Source organism: Sus scrofa, chromosome 9, assembly GCF_054392235.1.
Source record: "Sus scrofa isolate SSC_HxYL_T2T_F1_AM1 chromosome 9, Sscrofa_HxYL_maternal_Yorkshire_Landrace_v2.0, whole genome shotgun sequence".
NCBI classification, from domain to species: domain Eukaryota; kingdom Metazoa; phylum Chordata; class Mammalia; order Artiodactyla; family Suidae; genus Sus; species Sus scrofa.
The window spans coordinates 2,570,031-2,591,730 of NC_139391.1; the positions used below are offsets into that span (position 1 = coordinate 2,570,031).

Here is a 21,700-nt window from a genome sequence, read left to right on the forward strand (position 1 = left end):
TTCACAGCAACACTGAATCCTTAACCTACTGAGAGAGGCCAGTGATCGAACCTGCATCCTCACGGATGCTAGCTGGGTTCGTTAACCTCTGAGCCATGACAGGAACTCCTATGTTTTACTTTTAGATCTGTGATTCATTTTCAGTTAATGTTTGCAAAGGGTATATGCAAATATTTTAAACTATTTATTAAAAGACATCGAAATTAAATAAACATATTTAGGTATGAAGCTTAGATTTTTTTAAAAGTTAATTAGCTCTCTGTGGAGAAGACTAAAGAAATATTCATGTAGTTACCCTTCGGCTGAGAAATCTCAGTTCTAGAATCTCCCCTTCACCTACATCTCTGCAAACATCATACGACAAAGGCACAAGGTTATTCAGCGAAGCATTTTTATCACAGCAAAATCTACTGAAAGGTGAGAGAATACAAATTCCTGTTAGTAGGAACACGGTTAAACAAGCTACATCCACCTAATAGAATATTATGCAGCTAAGAAATAATTAGAAAGATTTATATGAATTGACATATGGAGTCATTTCTGTTTTAGTTTCCATATTTAAGATTTTAAAAGGTGCAAAAGAACGTATACAGAGAATGCTTCCTTTTGTATAAGAAAGAAGAAAAAATAAAACTATAAATACATGCCTACTTTTACAAAAAGAAACATGAGAAGGATAAACCAGAAACTACTGACCGCGGTTACCTAAGATGAGGGCTCATTTCAATAGTTGTGCGGAGTGTGGGAGCAGAGAAGAGGAGATGAGGCTGGGAGCTAGTACCTAAGGAGCCAGCACCTAAGGAGCCAGCACCTAAGGAGCCAGCACCTAAGGAGCCAGTACCTAAGGAGCCAGTACCTAAGGAGCCAGCACCTAAGGAGCCAGTACCTAAGGAGCCAGTACCTAAGGAGCCAGCACCTAAGGAACCAGCACCTAAGGAGCCAGCACCTAAGGAGCTAGTACCTAAGGGTTTCTTTAGTTAAAGACACCTTTCACATACTTTACCTTTATTTGAGTATACATTTTTATACAGCTTTGATTTTTTAAAAAATGTGAATGCTTTCTACATTCAAAAATAAAATTAAATAACAAGTATCTAAAAGGAAAACACCTAAATTGAATATAAGGTTAAGGAAATAAATCTAACTAAACGAAGTTGGTGGGAAACGGAATTTTTTTCGAAAGACTTTCAACATAGCACTGGCTTTCCTCCTCTAGTAGCATCTACTCTGAGGAAAAGAATGAACTGCAAAGAAACCCCGAGCTATTTACAATACTTGGTTTTTAGTAGTAATATTAGTATTGAGAATATGTAGGTACCAAGGTTTGCACTGTAACAAAAAAGAAAGAAAAACAGGATATAAACAAATCTAATAAACTGGTTTAGATGTTAAATCTTTTTTTTTTTTTTTTTTTTTGTCTTTTGTTGTTGTTGTTGTTGTTGCTATTTCTTGGGCCGCTCCCGCGGCATATGGAGGTTCCCAGGCTAGGGGTCGAATCGGAGCTGCAGCCACCGGCCTACGCCAGAGCCACAGCAACGCGGGATCCGAGCCGCGTCTGCAACCTACACCACAGCTCACGGCAACGCCGGATCGTTAACCCACTGAGTAAGGGCAGGGACCAAACCCGCAACCTCATGGTTCCTAGTCGGATTCGTTAACCACTGCGCCACGACGGGAACTCCTAGATGTTAAATCTTAATGGGAAATATTAATAAGAACTAATGATTCCACATACAAGCTTTCTAGCTCAGTTGGGGTCAGGTGAACATGGTCCGGATATTAGGTGATGCTGTAGATTATTTTTAGTTTTTTAAGGTGTGGCAATGATATTGTACTTACATAGGAGGATTTCTTTGTTCTTCGGATACTTAAGGCTATGTGTGGATTTTGGGGTGGAGTCCATGGCATTCGCAACTTACTTTCAAATGGATCAGTAAAAATAGATTATTATGTTTTTAATGCTCAAACCGTCCAAAATTTAGCCAGAGAGAGACCAAGACCAGAGACAGAGAGACAGACAGAAAGCGAGAGGAAGCAAAATCCTAATAAGACTGACTTATGAAGAAAGAGAAAAATCTGAATAGTATTGCAACAATTCAGTAAATTTGATCTGTAATATGAAAGTTTTCTAAAGGCAAAAATGTGAGCCTAAATGTCTTAGTGAATCAATTCTATCCAAATGTCAGGAAGAAATAAAGCCAAAGCAGTGGAAGCTCTTCCAGAGAATTGAAAAAAGGGGGCACACTTCCCTCTATGCTTGAGGAGGCCAGAATAAATTTGACCCCCAAGCTTAGCAAAGACATTATAAGAAAAGAAAATTATAGGCCATTTTCATTAATAAAGATAAATGCAAAATTCCAAGCAATATTAGCAAATTAGAGGTTCCATTTCCAGGAGTGGTAGAATAGGTTGTATCAGAATGACCTTCTAATGATCTCTGCCTAGTAATGGTCATCAACTCTGACCCAAGAGTGACCCAGTGCAGCCAAACATCACAGGGGACATGAGCCTTGAAAGAAAGGCAACGCACGGGCTTAATTTACACGTACTGACTTCGCACCTAAGGGCTCCCCTAATTCAGTGCTGCACGCAGGAACAGAGCTCAGGAAGAGAGCAGCAGGCTTGCTGGGCAAGGATTCAGAGTCAGCGTTTGGGGCTGCTGGAGTGATGGGAAAGTAAGAGAAGAAATCCTAGCACAGAGGGAGCTAAAGGCAAGGGTCTCAGAATCCCAGTACAGCTCTTTGCAAATCCTCGACTGTCTCCTCAGCTGTGCAGGCACAAGGCAAGAGTCCAACAGAAGCAGAAAGCGGCAGAAGGCTAAGAGCTGAGCAGGAATTTCAGCATCTTCGTGGGAGGCAAAGTTTGGCGTTCAAACGGTGACAAACTAAAAGAACTCGGTAAATGTTTTGGGTTCTCCAGAAGAGTCACCTTACTACAAAGCAGGAGAAAAAAAAAAAAAAAAAAAAAAAAAAAAAAAAAAAAAAACAGAGAAAAACAATTATGGCAAAAGGCTAACACCTGGAAAATCTGAGCTAAGGGTATATGGGTGTTCGTTTTACTATTCTTCCAACTTTCATGTATGTTTGGTTTTTCAAACAGAAAGTTGGGAGCAAGCATTGATTAGGACCTTCTAGTGATTGCCTAAACGCACCCAGCTCGCCTCTCTTCCACGCGGCTTCCGATGCTAGAAGAGGGACAGAATTCACAGGGAGGAAGAGCTAATGATTGGAGGTGACAGCAGCAGAACTTAGGGGCCTGGAAAACAACTGATTTTGCCAATTGGAAAAAGAAATCTGCAACCACATCCAGAAATGAGGGAACCTCAAAAGTAAACTGGCTAACGCCCCCAAACTCCAGAAAGGCTCTAGAGTTGTGTGTGATACAGAACACGGCTTCGAAAAGAAAGATTCCCAAAAGAAGCAATTAGGTGTCCACATCCCCTCTCTGACCTTCCACAGATGGCGGCCTGGCCTTCCTCCTCAGCAGAAGACTGGAAATCAGTGTGTGAAGACGATACACTAGAGGGATTTGACATGCGGACACCCAGCCCACATGACAGCTGGCGTTCCACAGTGAAAGCTGGACAATGAAATTAAACAAGACCCTCCCAACCCCTTCTGACGTCTCAGCTTCCTGACTGGTGACAAACAAAATCACGCCCCTCCCACACATAACCAAAGGAGACTGAGGGTTGGTTTATGGGTAAACACCTGGTCAAGAGCAAACATCTGGGCATCGACCCTTGGTGGTCCCCCGATGAAACAGATTTGCACATCCCTGTTCACTCAATTGAAAGGGCCAAGTGTCTAAAACAGCCCTCTGCACGCAAAGCTTCCGATCAGCACCGCGCTGTCCCTGCACATGAATGGACAGCCATCGACTGCAAGACGCCTAAGGAGAGCTTCTAGCAGGAATGACATAAACCCAAGCAAAAAGGGGACTCAAGAAGGAGTAAGAACAACGCAGAGACCAGAAGGGATGTTTTCAAAATGTAATTAATATCCTGAAATAGATGAAAGAATATATTATATTTATGAAACAAGAATAGAGGGTACACAACTCTCTGAATTCTCTTTTGTTCAGAGAACAAAAAAGAGGGCCCCTCGAATCTGATTAATAATAGCTCCAGAAAAAGAAAACAGAGGCAAGGGAGGAAATAAGTTATCAAGGAATTAACCCAAGAACGTTTCCATGAACTGAAAGACATGAATGTCCGGACCAAAAGGCCCACAAAGTGCATAGGACAAGAGCTGAAAGCCATCTCAAGCTAAAGAACATGACCGCAAAATTTCAGGATGCTGACAAGAAAGACGAGCGCCTTCTTAAAGAAGAAGGAAGTCACATACAAAGCTATCAGGTATCAGAGTGCAGCAGATTTTGAGCAGCTGATGACACATGTATGAGACAAGTTCAAGAAAATGTTTAAGACCCTCAAGTAGAGTTTCTGAGCCATACAGTATCCTGCCAAGGGTTTCTGATAAAATGGAAAAGTTGTCTGTGGTCTCGATTAGAAATATTCCTTTTCACACACAGCCAGCCAGTGTTTTTAGGGCTCATTAGCCCTTACTAATGGCTCATGTCCTATTTTTCTCTTCCAACAGTCCAATTTTCTTCCTCAAAAGTAAAGACGGGGACTTCTAATTAAAGGTGGTTCTTCGACCACAGCTTTTTACCTTCTCTCCTTCCTAAAACCTATTAAAATGACAGTAAAGAATAAAAAAGCTTTTAATCCCTGCAACTTTTATCTCAAGCCTTTCTTCCTCTAGTATAATAGTCTATAACGTTTCTGTTCTTTGTTGCTTCTAAATCCATCTTCTATGTTTCTTAACCTATTTTAAAATAGGTTCTCTCCCCCCCTTCCTTTCCTCTCTAGCTTTTCCTGCTATCTTCTGTCTCTGGTTTTCAAATCTTTATGGTCTTCGTTATCATAGCATCGAAATCTCTTTAATTTCTTGAACATGCAAGATAGTTGTTTTCCAAAACTTTTATCTACTTTCTGGAGTAGGTTTTCATGCATATTTTTACATCCATAATTATACACGCTCTATTTATTTATTTCTTTGTTTGTGACCAAAGTTTGCACAGATGCTGTTTTCTTTTTCCTGTTTGTATTCATGCCTGTTGAAGAATATTCTCCACCCCCTTTCCCTGGACTCCACCTTTAGACCTAAAGCTGGGATAGCAGATCCTACCCTGTTAGTCCGTCAGCTGGCCGTTAGTCCGTCAGCTGGCCGGGTTGTTGGGGAAGGAAAGGAGCTGTAACTGTGAACAGCTTTTTGAAAATAATCGCTTCTGGCCCCTGTTAAAAACAAACAAACAAACAAACAAAACCCTGAGCCCAGTTCTGTCTGCATATCCTCTTTTCTCTTTGCCCCAACAGCATAATGGGTTCGGTGCTTGATGAGATAAAGCTCTGAGTTAGAAAACCTTAACTTATATAGAAAACGCTGGAAGGAGTTTGGGCCATGACGATGCCTGCCAGAGACCCACCGGGATTAATGCCTGGCAGTGGCCCATTTCTGTCTGTGATTCTAGGTCCTGCAGAGCTGCCCCTGCAGAAGCCTCTTCCTCACTGCATATGCAAGAAATAGAGACTTCGAGTTTATTCCAACAGTTATTTCTACCGACTGCCAGGTGGCAGGTTAAGTCAGCCAGCAGCAAAATCCTTGTTTATTCACTCATTCAGCCAAGCTGTCCTGTGCACCCACTTGGCGCTGGGCACTGAGACAGATGTGGGTGCACAGCGAGGACCGAAGCAACACAGCACCTTGGACTTAGGGTCTTTGGGGACAGGTAAGCGTGAAACTCGTAACGGCAGCATGATGTTATGGGTGTTCTAACCACGCAGACAGGACCCTAGGGAATAACAAGGAGAGCACTTTTAAACGTGACTCGGAAGGCAAGAGAAAGCCTTTTGGAGCAGGTGACGCGGAAGAGAGACCTGAAAGGTAATACCTGGAGTTTACCAAGCTGACAAAGCCACGCTAAAAAGAAGGAACGTGCTGAGCAGTCTGGAATTTAAGAAAGATCACATAAAGGAAAAAGGTTACATATAATGTGGCTTGCCTACAACTCACAAGCATGTTGAAAAGAGGCTGAAAATGAGAGTGGAAAGATACCCATGGTGAAATCTTAATGGATTTGACATGACAAGACAGCCTGGCTTTCCCCCTGTACATCATGAACCGGTAAAAAGGATTTTTTTAAAAAATGGAAGACGACATCCTTTAATTTGTTCAAACAGAGCCTAAAACAATTTATTTCTGAAACAGGCCAAATCCCTGTTCGGCGTTCTACTGATGTTGGGATTCGTTTGATGGGAAATGTGTCGAATGTGGATACAGTCACATTACTGACAGTCTGTATATTAACAAAGACACTCTCCAGGACCTAACTTTGCCTGGGCTCCACTGGGCCCTCTTTCAGACAAGACCTCAACCTTGGCCCCATACTTGGGGGTGCCTTCAGAGCCCAGTTCTAGTTAGAATCCTGCTGGGTCAGTTTAGAGAGAATCGCTACTAGTCCTGCGGTCCGATTACCCCGTCCTGCCTTGAGCAAGACTCCTGCCAAGTCGGCTGAGCAACAACCCCCACCTTTGAGGTTTCTTCCTACCTCGTCCCATCCGCTGACCCCCCATTTGGCCTGGTGACTGTAAATCCCTGGCCGTCTTCGTGTATTCGGGACTGCGCACAACTCAGCCCAGAGGCGTCTTTTACTTTACCGCAATGATTCACCGCCTTAGCGACCGCCCAGCTCTGCTTCTCTTTGACGGTTACACACGAGACCTTATTTACTTGTGTACAAACAACAAGCTCCGTCTTATTTTTACTTGGATCACTGCTTACGTCGCCTACTTCTGGACCCACAGACACGGTTAATCTCTCTGAACTTTCTCCTCTCGTGGCCATAAGAGGACATCAGTGAGTGGACAAGCATGTCCACTGCTGTAAAGCAACATGTTTGCGGTGATCGTGCAGTGAAGGTTTAGGGAAGGAAGGGACACGCTCCATCACTGGCCCAGATCAGTCTAGTCCGTTTCAGTAGCGTTATCATAACAATAACCTGCACCACGCAGGGATCCTGGGAACTGCGAGGAGGTGAGAGACTGGAGGGTTGTTTACAAAGAGTATTGCCAGGGTTTAATATTAGAGGTAAGACGTAGGAAAAACAGAATAACTTCCATATCCTAGTGGTGATTAGCCTTAGTGGACAACTCACACATTACAAATCTTCCATGACTTAGCCAGGGTTAAGTCTTGATGAGTTCATCATAAATTGAAAATATCATCCACAGCAAATGCGTGTAATAGACCTAACCCACCACAGGTCACAGCATGGCCCAGCCTGCTTTAAATGTGTTCAGGACACTTCCATTAGTCTACAGTTGGGTAAAACCATCTAACACAAAGCCTATTTTATAATAAGCATTGTACTGACTGTCTCATGTAAAATGTTGAATATTGCACTGAAAGTAAAAATGGAATGTTTTTATGGGTATAAAATGGTTATATTGGTTGTTTCCCCTCCCGATTACGTGGCCGACTAGGAGCTCTGCTCACTGATGATGCCTGGCTTCATGAGAGAATATCCTACCACATATCACTCAGCTGGGAAAAGATCAAAATTTCAAATTCAAAGCATAGTTTCTACTGAATACATATTGCTTTCACACCATCATAAAGCTGGTAAGTCCTAAGTCAAACCATTGTAAGTTGTGGACGGACCATCTATATATAGTTAGTGAACGGAGCTGGGAATATAAATTCATTTGCAGCAATGAAAAGGCAAACTACTGACTGGAAGCAAATAACTCATACATATATGGTCAGCTGATATTTGACAAGGGAGCCCAGAATACTCAACGGGGAAAGGATAATCTCTTCAATAAACGGTGCTGGAAAAATTCGAGAGTCACCTGCAAAAGAATGAAGTTGGACCTCTATTTTATGCTGTTCACAAAAATGATCTCAAAATGGATTAAAGACTTAAATATAAGATCCCAAGCCATAAAACTCCTAGAAGAAAACAGAGGGGAAACTCCTTGACATTGATCTTGGCAAAGACTTTTTAGATATGATACCTAAAGCATAAGCAATAAAAGTAAAAATGAACAATGAGACTGTATCAAACTCAGAAGCTTCTACATAGCAAAATAAACTATTAACAAAATGAAAAGGTAACCTATGGAATGGAGAAATTATTTGCAAACTATATGTCTGACAATGGGTTAATACCCAAAATATATAAGGAATCTATACAACTCAATATAAAAAAAAAACCAGATAATTCCATTTTTAAATGGGCAGAGGACCTGAATAGACGTTTCCAAATGAGACGTACAAATGGCCCAGGGGTGTATGAAAAGATGCTCCACATCACTAACTATGAGGGAAACACAAATCAAAACCACAATGAGATATCACCTCCACCAATCAGAATGGCTATTGCCTAAAAGAGAGGTATCGGTGAGGATGTGGAGAAAAAGGAACCCTTACTCTTGTGTCCTGTGTGTGGGGTGCAGCCCCTGTGGAGGAAACACTACGAAGTTTCATTAAAATAGTAAATAGCTCCATCTGATCCAGCAATTCCACTTCTGGGTGTTCTATCAGAGGGAAATAAAACCACTTTCTTGAGGAGGTGTGCGCACTCCTGTGCTCACTGCAGCGTCATTCACAGTAGCCAAGATATGAAAACAACCTGAGTATTGCGGTGAATGGTGGGTGAATGGAAGAATAAGCTGACACACACACACACACACACACACACACACACACACACACACACACACGATTACTATCCAGCCTTAACAAAGGAGATCCCACTATCTGTGAAAAAGTGCATGACACTGGAGGCCATTATGCTAAGCAAAATAAAGCCGATACAGAAAGACAAACGTTGCATGATCTCACATTCGGAATTAAAAATAAAAATGTTGACCTTGTAGTAACAGAGAGCAGAGTAGTGGTTACCAGAGCTGGAGCCCTGGGGAAAGGGGGAGATTAAAAAGAAGAAGAAGAAGAAGAAAGAAAGTAGAATGATGCTTGTCAAAGCTTGGGGGAGGCAATCATGGGAGCTACTGCTGATGGGTGCAGAGTTTTAGTTCCGCAGGATGAAATGAGTTCCGGAGGTGGGTGGGGTGACGGTCACACAACAATATGAGCGCACCCGACATCACTGAACTACAACTCTGAAAACTTATGGTTTCCGAAGGAGACAGTGTGGGGGGTGGGGGGGTGCGCTGGGGGTGTGGGGTGGAAATCCCATAAAATTGGATTGTGATGATCACTGAACAGCTATAAATTTAATAAATTCAATGAGTAATTAACTAACTAAATAAATAAATATAAAAAATCACTGAACTATACACTTCAGATGGTTAAGAGAGTAAGCTGTATGTCATATGCACTTTGCCCCAATTTAAAGAATCGGCAAAACTGAAAATAAAAGCTATTTGGGGGAAAAAAAAGAAAGAAAGGAGAGACGAGGGAGAACAGGTCAGCAAAAACGTCCCGCTTGCGGACCGTGGTCTCTGCACTTCCCGCCCTCACCTGACCCCAGCACCGCAACTTCCCGTCCTGACCACGTTCCGCTCCCTCACTGCGCTCCAGCCGGCCCAGCCTCCTCGCAGGCCCAGCCTCCTCGCAGGCCCAGTCTCCTCCCAGGCCCAGCCTCCTCCTCCCAGGCCCAGCCTCCTCCCAGGCCCAGTCTCCTCCCAGGCCCAGCCTCCTCCTCCCAGGCCCAGCCTCCTCCTCCCAGGCCCAGCCTCCTCCTCCCAGGCCCAGCCTCCTCCTCCCAGGCCCAGCCTCCTCCTCCCAGGCCCAGCCTCCTCCTCCCAGGCCCAGCCTCCTCCTCCCAGGCCCAGCCTCCTCGCAGGCCCAGCCTCCTCGCCACTCCCGCCTCCCGGCTCCTCTGAGGCTTGGGTGTCAGCATCCCACTGCCTGGAATGCAGGCCCGTCATTCCCCAGGTCACCAGCCCCGCCCCGTCCCAACCTGTCACATAGCTTAGAAAACAGACGTCAAATTACATGGGGAGGGAACGCCTTCCCTTCTGCACAGAATATGATAAAATATCTAATCTATAGAAAGAGAGACTCCGTTCTTATAGATGATTGTGAATTTGAATGAGCCAGTCTATCTATCTACCTATTTATCCATCCCTCTATGCAAACTGCACACTAACGCTACAGAAATGTGAAGGAGAGAGACATCTCAGTCAGAGGTGGACTCCTGCCGGGAAGCCTTCTGTAGAGCATCTTTCTACAAATCTCTATTAACTGAAATGAAAAATTAAGGAAGTCAAATATTCCTTTGGAATAGTTCTTTTAAAATACATTTCCTTGATAAGAAATAAAAAAGTATAGCATAAAAAACTCAAATGAGAAATGGCCATTGAGAAATACAAGTCATTGCTTGGCCACAGGCTTAGGAGACAAAGCAAGACATTCCTGGCAAAGCAGCCTGAGAGACCAAGTGCAGATAATGGAAGAACTAACCAGGGCAGGTCTTTCCAGCTGATAACCACATAAGAGAAGGAGAGTTGGCATCTATGCCTGGCCAGCAGGTAACAGGCAATATTCTGGGATACAGAAAAGGGGTGAGTTCCCTACAGTTAGATGTCAAGTTTTCTCCAATGATCTTATGCAAAATCCTATCCATCTAGACACAACGTCATGACACTGAGAAATGTTACCTACAAGTCAGTAAGACAGACAGCCCAAGTGAGTCATTTGGCACAAGGAGCTGAAGACCCAGGTGTTACTGGCTTAGTCACTGGGATCTGCCTGGTGACCTGAAACATCTGTCACTCAGAGGCAGTGTCCCAGTGAAAGATGCAAGATACAAGGAGGCTGCTGGATAGAAACTAAGCATCCAGTGTGGGGTGACCAGCAGTATCCACAAAGGAAGGGAACTGACTGGAGTCTTTCACTTTTAGCAACAAGGAACTTCTGGGAATGGGAAAAGATCTGGAAAACAAATTATGGATGTTCCAGGTTTCCACTGGAAATGGGAGTTTTAAATACAGCAACACAAAGAAAAATGGACATGGCTCTTCAGACCTCATGCCTCTATGAACCCAGGAATGAGGAGTACATGGGCTAAGACCTCCCTGGATTTCAGGAGACGGGGCTGGATTTCACCAGCAAAGAATGAGAAGGCACAGCGACGGGCGTTTGCTTTTGCGCCCTCTACGAATCTATGAGAGGTCTTTTAGGGCTACGTAGAGATTCAGATGGAAAGAGGCTTGGCCACCAGTTAAAGCATTTCCCCTCCTGTCAGGCAGTGGCTCAGTATTATCACTAAGCAGGATGAGCACGGAATTTTCCCCAAGTTATGGAACTCAAAGCTCTTAGCTTCTGCTTCTTCCTTCCTCCTTCCCATTGCCGGAGCCAACCGCTGGCTCTTGGCCTTTAGGGGGTCATCTTCTCGCTAGGCTATAAGCTGGCTACCTTCTGAGGCACTGTGGAGCCTTTGATGTTTGCTTCTTTGGCTTTCGGATTGCTCCTTCCCTCTGACTGGCAGGGCATGGACCATGCTCTCGTACACCCCCTGGACTTCCAGATCTGCCTGATCTTAGAGCCGCCCCACGGCTCTTCTCTCACATCGGTTACGGAGCCGGGTTCACCCTGACCTCCTGCATCTGTGTGACCAGGTTTCCCTCTGCGGTGGACCCCACGAGGCCCTGCTCAGGTCCATTTCAAGGAAGGACCTGCTGTGCCAGCTGCCTGGAGTGCTGACAGGTGACAGCCTTCAACTGTCGGCCCCCTGAGAGCCTGCAGAGAGCGGCAGTGCTGAATGCCTCATCCATTCTTGGGCTTCATGTCCAAAGAGCCATTCTGGCTCCTGAGCTCCCCTGCGACAGGGCCTGCACTGCAGCTTGACGTCCCCCTCCACGCATTCCTACTTCCTTCACCTCTCTTCCCCAGGTGTTGATTCCGAGGATATTCATTAATAAACAGCCTGCACGATACACTACAAACAATGTTTTTAAATTTTCATCCACTCTTACAAAGCAGAATACAATTTTCTAATATTCACAAAATAAGGAGAATTTTATAAGGAGCCCCCTTTGCAATACAACTGTACTATAATTAGGCTATAACACAACTGTAATGCAATTAGAGTCTTTTGTCAAAGTCTGCATTCTATCTTGGGATCCCCTGCTCCTAAACAATTTTTTTAATTTGCACACTTTGAGGTTCACTCTGCTGCTCTAAAGTTCTATGGATTTTGACAAATGCAGAGTGTCACATATCCATCAATACAGTTTCATACAGAATAGTTAGATCACCCCCCAAAATCCTCTCTGTTTCACTTATTCAACCCTCCCCTAGCAATCTTCTTACTCTCTTTATAGTTTTGCCATTCCAGAATGGTATATAAACGGAATATAGTACATGGCATTTTCAGATAGCCAAAACAATTTTGAAAAAGATGAACAAAAGCAGGAAGACTCATACTTCCAGGTTTCAAAACTTATGCAAAGCAACAGTAATCAAGACAGTAATAAGGACAGACATAGATATCAATGGTGAAACTGAGAGTCTGGAAATAAGCTTATGTATCTAAGGTCAACTAATTTTTGACAATGGTGCCGACACAATCCAATGGCAGAAGGACAGTCTTTTCAACAAAGAATGCTGGGTCAGCTGGATAACCAGATGCAGAAGAATGATGTTGCATCTTACCATATACTATTCACAAAAATTAACTCTCAGAAGAAGACATGGGGAAAAAATGAGGTCGTTAGGACCTCAGATATGGCAATGATTTCTGAGCTATGACACCAAAGAACAAATAGACAAACTGATTCATCAGAATTAAAAACTTTTGTATATCAAAAGAAATGATCAAAAAAGTGAAGAGACAACCCCCAGAACGGGAGAAAGTATTTGTGAAACATACACTGGATAAGGGTCTAGTATCCAGAATATGTAAAAACTGCCTTTAACTCAATGACAAAAAGACAAACTGCTCAACTTAAAAATAGGCAAAGGACATCATCTGTCCTTTGGACAAGAAGATTTACAAAACAACCAGTAAGTACTTGACTAGATGCTCAACATTATTAGTCCTTAAGGAATGCACATCAAAAACACGATGAGATGGCCAAAAAGCACGTGCAAATATGCTCTGCCTCACTAATGAAATGCAAATTATCAGAGAAATGCAAATAAAAACGACAAGGAGGTACCACCTCACACCAATCAAAACAGCCGTCATCAAAAAACGTACAAACCGTACACGCCGGAGAGGGTGTGGAACACGTACACTGTCGGTGGAAAGGCAAATTATACAGCTACTACTGAGAACAGTATGTAGCTTCCTCAAAAGTTAACTGCACAACTGCAACATGACCCAGCAATCCCACTCCTGGGCATCTATCCAAAGAAAACCATAATTCAAAAAGATACATGCACCCCAATGTTCACTGCAGCTCTAGTCACAATAGCCAAGACATGGAAGCAACCTCAATGCCCATCGACAGGAAAATGGGTAAAGAAGATGTGGTACATACACACAGTAGAACAGCTATAAAAAAAAGAATGAGGCGTCCCTGTCGTGGCACAGTGGAAATGAATCCAACTAGGAACCATGAGGTTTCGGGTTCGATCCCTGGCCTCACTCAGTGAGTGAAGGATCCGGTGTTGCTGTGAGCTGTGGCGCAGGTCACAGAGGCAGCTCGGATTTGGCATTGCTGTGACTGTGGTTTAGTCTGGCAGCTACAGCTCCGATTAGACTCCTAGCCTGGGAACCTCCATATGCCATGGGTGTGGCCATAAAAGCACAAAAGACAAAAAGAAAAAAAAAAAAAAGAATGAAATAATGCCATTTGCAGTGATATGGATGGACCTAGAGATTCTCATACTAAGTGAAGTCAGACAGAAAGACAAATATCACAGGCTATCACTTATACGTGAAATCTAATAAAAATGAGACAGAAGAATTTATTTATAAAACAGTAACATACTTAACAGATTACAAAATCAAACTTATGGTTACTAAAGGGAAAATACTGGGGGAGGGGTATTAGCATATACACACTGCTGTACATAAGTCAGATAACTCACAAAGATCCGTACAGCACAGGGATGTCTTCTCAGTGTCTGCAATACCCCTTATGGGAAAAGGGATGGATAGAGGTGTATGTGCAACTGATTCCCTTTGCTGTAAACCTGAAGCTAACATAACACGGTACATCAACCACACCCCCGTAAAACTTAAAAACCACAAATGAGGCAGATAGTACTTCATACCCACTAGGATTACTATAATTTAAAGAAAAATCAGAATATAAGACGTTTGGCATGCAAGTAGATTTACGGAAGCCTCATTCATTGCTGGTGGGAATTTAAAGTGTTGCAGCCACTATGGAAAGCAGTTTGGCAATTCCTCAAAAAGTTAAATATAAAATTACCGTAAGATCCAACAATTCTACTCCTAGGTATGTAACTAAAAGAACTGAAAACCAGTGTTCAAAAAAAAGACTTGTATATGCATATTCATGGCAGCAGTAGTTACAACAGCCCAAAGCAGAAACAACCCAAATAACCACCAGAGGAAAATGGATAAACCAGCGGTGCGACGGCCACCACAGTGGACTAGTGCTCGGTCATTACACGTCACGATGCAAAAAAGCCTTGAAAACACGGTGCTGTATGAAAAAGACATATATTATGGGATTCCATTTACATAAAATTTCCCAAATAGACAAGTCTACAGCGATAGAAATTAGGCCAATGGTTGCTTAGAGGTGGGGGTTTGGGGAAGAAATGAGGCACAGTTGCTCGTTGGTATGGGGTTTCCTCTGGGGGTGATGAAAACGTCCTGAAACTGAATGTGACCATGACTGTTCCAAAACGCTGACCTGTACACTTTACGTGAATGAACTGTACAGTATGTCAATTACGTCTCAATAAAGCTGTTTTAAAAACATGTAGTAAAGATGAAATAAGGAATAATTTACGGACATTTTGTTTTGTTCCTTAAAGATACACGGGATTTTTTTCCCTTATAAAATTAATAATATTTTAATGCAATGTTACTGGAACTATACTGTATTAATGTTATGAGTAAATTGTAGTGAGAGTAATAGCTTTTTAAAAACTTTTGTTTAACACGCTGGAATATATCGAGTCAGCAGTTTGGTTTTAAGTTCCAAGTATTTTGATCTTTAGTTCTTGATGACATTCATAAATGAAAATTATACCTCACAATACTACAGAGATCTAAATGGCATAACTCTTTCAAAGGGAACAAGTTTCTTCGGTTAAACGTAATAAATAATTAATTTTCCCATCCTCTCCACTATCGACAGAGGCTTTCATATAAATTTGAGAGGAAAAAATCCTTAGCTGGTCTTGGAAATGAAGGACAAAGTGCTACATTTATCTATTTCAAACAGCCGAGTTTAAAACAAACTGAAAACCCTTAGAACACTTTTTGAATATTAGAAAACTGTTCCTACATTTTTAAGATATGCATAAGGAGAGTTTTAAGGGTGACACAACATTTTCAGCAACAAAATCACAATGGAAATGTTTCCCAAAAATCATCTTCAAAATGTCCACCCCATACCTAAAGTTTTATTTCATTAATAAAACATTGCATTTCCCTTGAAGAAGAAATGAAATGAGATTCCTTTTTCAAAACTTCTAGGTAGTATGCTAACAACACGCTTAGGGCAGAAAAGCTCAGCACGCGTGAAACCACCGAATGTGGGAGTTCCTGGGCCGGGACCGGACCTGCACCACAACAGCCACCCGTCCCTGCAGTGACAATGCCGGATCCTTAACCCACTGCCCCACGAGAGAATTCTGAATGTTTACTTTTTTAGAGGAGAAACACGTGTGATACTGATACACTGCTTGATAATTATTATACTCACCTCCCATTTCATAAGTAAGTATTTCAAAGCTCTCTCAGAGAAATTAACTGGGCTCATAAACTACAACACATCAGCCAAATCCGAAAGCAAAAGAAACGTGTGAGAGTCCCTCACGAACCCCTCCACTTACTTGTGCTACAGGCAAACCCCATTCGACGGTCTGGCAGACCGCACGGAGGCCCAGAGTGACCCACACATTATCAGTAATTAGGGAACATGTGGAGATGGGAGGGTACGTGGGTCTTTGACGGCATTGCTGTGCTGCTGAATTAACCAAACCTGGGATCAACCATCACCACATTCTCACTGTGTCAATCAGTCAACCCCCTGCTACTGAGCCACGCTGCCCTGGGCTTTCTTTTCACTTGCTGCCGAATGCGTCCTGACGTGCACACCAGCTCAGGGCCTTTGCCCTGGCTATGCACTCTGACGGGAGGGCTCTTATCCCAGGGCCTCACAGAACTGATCCGTTTCGCTGCTGTTGCTGGTTTTACTGCAGTACAGCTGCCTTGTAACATCGCACTAGTTTCAGGTGTACAACAAAGTAATCTGGTATTTCTGCAGCCTGCACGCCACACAGCATCATAAAACAGGGACTCTGTTCCTTGTGGTGTACATTACAGCCTTGCAACTAATTTGTTTTATACCTAGTCGGCCATACCTTTTAATTCCCCTCCCTCTGTTGCCCCCCACTCCTCTCCATGTTAATCGCTAATTTGTTCTCTGTATCTGTGGCTCTGTTTCTGTTTTATGGTATCTGCTCTTGTTTGAATTTTCAGTTCTCTATTTAAATGTCAACTCCTCTTCACGCAAGCTACGGAGCCTTACGCCTCCCCAAGTTACTCTCCCTGTGTCAGGCTATAAAATTTTCTTCAAAGAATTTCATTTCTGAAATGTTCTGATTTGGTTATTTTGTAATATTTTCATTTTCAATCTCCCTAATGGGCAGAGACTCATCTGTTTGCTCATTGCTGTATCCCAGTACAAATATTTTAAAAAATGCCAGGTATACGATGGCATTCTTCCGTTTTATTTCCTGGAATTTCTCCAAATAAAGTCTATGCTCCAACACACCGAGTTTCTAACAATTAAAACAATACAACCTATTTTCTCTTGCCCCGTGCCTTTGAATTTTCTATTCCTTCTGCCAGTATACGTCTATGTCATCTTCCTCAGCTCCTCACATTTTTGACTGTGAGTCAGGCATATCTATTAGCAGCGATGTGAAGTTAAGTAAAACAAAGTTTCTACCGCAATGAGTTACCACTTCATACCCGCCAGGATGGCTGTATTTAAAAGACAGACAATAACAAACGTGGCAGAGATGCGGAGAATTGGGAACCTCACACCCTGCTGGTCAAAATTTAGAATGAGGTGTAGCCATCTTCAAAAACAGTTTGGCAGCTCCATAAACAGTTAAGCCCAGACTTTTCATATGCCTTAGCAATTCTCCTCCTAGGTGTACAGCCCAAAGAACAGAAAACGTATGTCTACACAAAAGCTTATACATGAATATTCATAGGAGCATTATTGTAATGGCCAAAAAGTGGAAGCAACTCAAATGTCCGTAGAATTGTGAATAAATAAATAAAATGCAGCGTATACAGTCGATCATTACCTGGCAACAATAAGAAATGAAATGCTGATGGATGCCACAGCACGGTAAGCCTCGAAGACATTACGCGGCGTGGAGGAAGGAAGTCACAAAGTACCATACAATGTATGATTCCATTTAAGTGAAGTGTTCAGAATAGACAAATAGAGAAAGAAAGTAGTTTTGTGGTTGCCTATATAAGTAGGGAAGAGATGGGTGGGATGTGGTTGGCGTGATGGCCAAGGGGTATGGGGTTTCTTCTGGGGATGATGAAAGATTCTGAAATTGAATCTGTGAACACTACACACGCCACTGGATTGTACACTTTAAAAGGGTACATGGGATGTGACTATTTCAAGAAAGCTGTTAAAAATGGATAAATCATCAAAAAGCACAAAGCCAAAATCTCTGCCATCTCTGGATGTCTTCCAAGATGGAATTCTAGTTTTTCTCCTCAGAGAAGTCTTGGGTCTGTGCCCCAGAATCCTGCGGCTGCTGGTTTCACAGCTCCAATCACCTGCTGCTGTAACTCTTACTGCTTTGTCTCTTCCGTCACACTGCATGCCCCCTGGGAATAGGGATGGTGTCTTTCTGTTCTGAATCCCAAGAGCCTCCAACATACATGGTAGATACTTTAGTAAAGGTTGGTTGAACAAAAGAATGTGAAGAAATAATTGGATTCATAGGAAAGAAAAAGGGAAGCATTTTGTTTTATTTTAGCTTAGGACAACATCGCAAAACTTTAAGAAAGTGGAGTGTGATGAAGCAACTCCAAGGATGGGCGTGAAAACAGGAGGTCGAGTTCTCCAGAGCACAGCAGTGCTCTACAGGGGGAAGAAGGGGGCTTAAGGTCCTTCCTAATGCGGAGGTTCCTAACTTAGAGAGAAGGTCGAAACTGCTGGACAGCAGGGACCAGTGTTGCCGTTCTGTTAAGTGGCCATTGGACAGAGCTGAAACTTGTTAGCTCAAGTCCTTCTGAGTGTTGGCAGGAGAGTCTGTGAAATAGATACCCAAAAGTCAAGTCCCAAAGGTCTTAAGAAATGTGGAAGAGTGACAAGGGTGGAAGAGGACAATACAAACAGTGTAGATTTAAAAAGAAGATACAGGAGTTCCTGTCGTGGCTCAGTGGTTGACGAACCCTACTAGCATCCATGAGGTTGCGGGTTCAATCCCTGGCCTTGCTCAGTGGCTTGGGGATCTGGCATTGCCATGAGTTGTGGTGTAGGTCACAGATGTGGCTCAGATCCCACATTGCTGTGGCTGTGGTGTAGGCCGGCAGCTACAGCCCCGATTTGATTCCTAGCTTGGGAACCTCCATATGCCACCGGTGAGGCCCTAAAAGACAAAAAGAATGAATGAATAAATAAATAAATAAATATAAAAATAAAAAATAAAATGAAGATATACATATAGCCTTCTTGGTGTAGGGAATATTTTCTTGGAAGTGAGAGGGGTAACAAAATAAGTTTCCGAGCTGTTTTAGCAGAATCTCTGGCCACTTCCACAGTTCCTTCCAGGTTCTGTCAAACAGCTGTTGTTCTATTGTAATCTTCACGACACCCTTGAAAATGTCAAAGGATTTCCACCAATTTCTACTGATATTTCTCTTCTGCTGACTTGCCCGCTACACCGAATGCCCCGAACCATGATAAACTCTGCATTTTAACATTCAGCCTGAAAATCTTTCTTGGCAATTTTTCGGCACTGCATGTACTCTGTTCACATATCTTATATAGCCAGAAAAGGTCAAAATAGTTCTCAAAAACAAGTTAATAAGAGTATAAAGAAATGCCACAGGGCAGAAAACAAACAGAATTGTGAAGGTCATTTTAGCTGCAAAGAGTAACAGGCTCGCGCACCAGCACTCCCTGGCTGAGACAGTACAGCCCTAAGAATGATGAACTAACACACCAGCATGTATTGAGAGCTTTCTGCATCTCTACCATGTGCTCAGCACTGTTCGTGTGCTAATTCTAATCCGCAGCGTTGTTGTGGGAGGGCACTATTATCTCCACGTGCACAGAGGAGGAGACAGAGAGAGCGACAGGCCTCCAAGCAGGCTGACTCCCAAGCCCACATCCTAACCGCTTTACTCTATGGCTCTCTGGCCTTCTCTACCACACTGGCTGACGAGTCATGAGAAAGACACATGCACAGAGAGTTCTGTGACCTGAAAAGCACTAAAAAGAATTAGCACTCGATGGGGAAACATTACCTGCAGCGTAAGAGGATTATTAAAGGAACGTACTAAAAAGTGAGCTGGAAATGACAGTAGAAATACAGTCGTCTATTCATCATTCCCTGAAGACTATTATCTTGGACACCTCGTGCTTCTACACAAGTTCTGCTCAGCGCCTAGACTGCCCTTTTCCCACCCTGAGCTGCCTGTTGAATAATAACTCCTATGCATCCTTCAAGATACATAATGCATCACTTCCTCCATGAAACTTCTCCAAACCTCCCGAGCAGAATTAGTCACGCACTTGGCTGGATCCTCAACTGCTCTGTTTATACATCTTTTATTCCATCTGTAAAGGTTCCATGCATGAAGCAGAAACCACACTAAGTACTCTAAGCAGGAGATTTAACACAGGAAATTAGATGCCTACGTGCTCTCGCAAGGGTTCCAGGCTAGGTCTCCCCCCAGCAATCGACTCTCAGAGCATCACAGAACTGAGTACGAGAGCACACGCCGTACCTACGGTCCAGGGATCAGAAAAGCAGCCTTGGAAAGCTGTCGATACTTCCACAGAAACTGCCACTTGCCAGCCACAAATGTGGCACGTGGGCCTTTATGCAGCAGCAGAAGAATCTCAGTGTTTAGGACCCTGCTTTTGCCAACAGAAAATAACCAAAGGGGCAGGATTTGCCCTTCAGTGCATGAAACTGGTGAACCTAATGTAGCCAGAACCCTAGCTGAAAGAGAGTCTAGGAAATAAAAGTGTTTGGCTTTCTAGCCTTTGCAAACAGCAACACTCACCAGAAAGAAGGAAGACAAAGTCGAGTGAGTCAGTTCACACCAGCCACCACAGCACCTCGAGGGCTGCATCCGGATGTATCTGCTTTCATTCGTAGCTCACAAGGGGGAGAAACAACATCTTATTTGACTTTTCTAGTCCCGCAGGTCTGGCTAAGAAAAAGTGTCAATCAGTATTTGTGGGGTAAAGAATAATTCTTTATCATCACCTATTTGTTTTGCTACTAAGGTCAGTGGAGAACACGGGGCATTACTGAGCCTGTTATTGAACCGACACACTGCACATATACTGAGAAGCAAGGAGGTGAGCCCGCAAAGCTGGAGTATGGGCCAGGGGAGCAATGAGGACTTAGATCCATGATGGCTCAAGTGAGAAGTAAAGTGTGCTTATTAACCGCCTTCTACACTGGAGAATGCCCAAACCCCAGACATAGGTATTTGGAGATTTTCCCAATACTTTCCTATCCTCAACTGGATCACAAAAGTTTGAGGGTAAAAGAGCAAACTGGCCATTGAGAGAATTGCCTTGGTGCTTCAGGAGAGACGTCTCAGTGCTGCCATGAGGTAGGACGGTTTCACAGAGAAGAGTTTATCACAGAACGCTGCCCGTGTTGTGGTCCCACTAAGCATCTTCAACAGCTCCCATTTCCACAAAATACCACATCCTCACTCTAGCTTTCAAGACCCATGGCTGTGAGTCCATGTACCTTACCCTTACCCCCCAACCCCGGCCACCACACTGACCACCGCCAAGCGTCCACTCCGATGGGCCATGGCTTGCCGCCATGTTTTGCTCGCGTGGCTTTTCTCTCTGCAATGCCCGGTCCTCGTAGTTCTGTTCTGAATGGAGCCTGACGTTCCTGGCGTTTCAGACACTCCCTATCCTTTGCAATTTAGTCCCTCCCCTGCCTCTTCCATGGAGCTCCCCTGGGACCCAGTTCTTTAGTATTCTTCCCTTTTCCCATCTGCCAACTCCCCTGCTTGTTCTATTTATTATACACATTTTAATTTGCATCTTGTTTGTGCCTTAAGCACACTATATTTCAATTCACCTGTTATCTGCTTTATGATAATAAGTTGTCTTATAATTTTGCCCCATATACTGCTCTGATAATTTACCTCTTTGTTAAATGTAAGACGACACAATTATAAGTTTTCTTAGGTTTTCTTTAACATACATATGATAGCTAAGGCAATATAATTTTGTTAAACACCTACATATGTTCCCCTACAACTATTTATG

General features: G+C 43.2%; 1 protein-coding gene across 30 annotated transcripts in view; it reads right to left on the reverse strand.

Moving 5' to 3' along the window:
* Positions 1-21,700, reverse strand: part of SYT9 (synaptotagmin 9) — a 345,167-nt gene that overhangs the window by 252,799 nt on the left and 70,668 nt on the right. For 3 of the 30 annotated variants that reach the window (XM_084974933.1, XM_084974915.1, XM_084974911.1), the window contains one exon: positions 20,461-20,610. The exons of 23 other annotated variants lie outside the window; for them this stretch is intronic. The gene's annotated coding sequence lies outside the window, so the exon portion shown is untranslated. 4 more of the 30 variants (XM_084974922.1, XM_084974912.1, XM_084974924.1 and 1 more) reach the window with 4 other exon arrangements.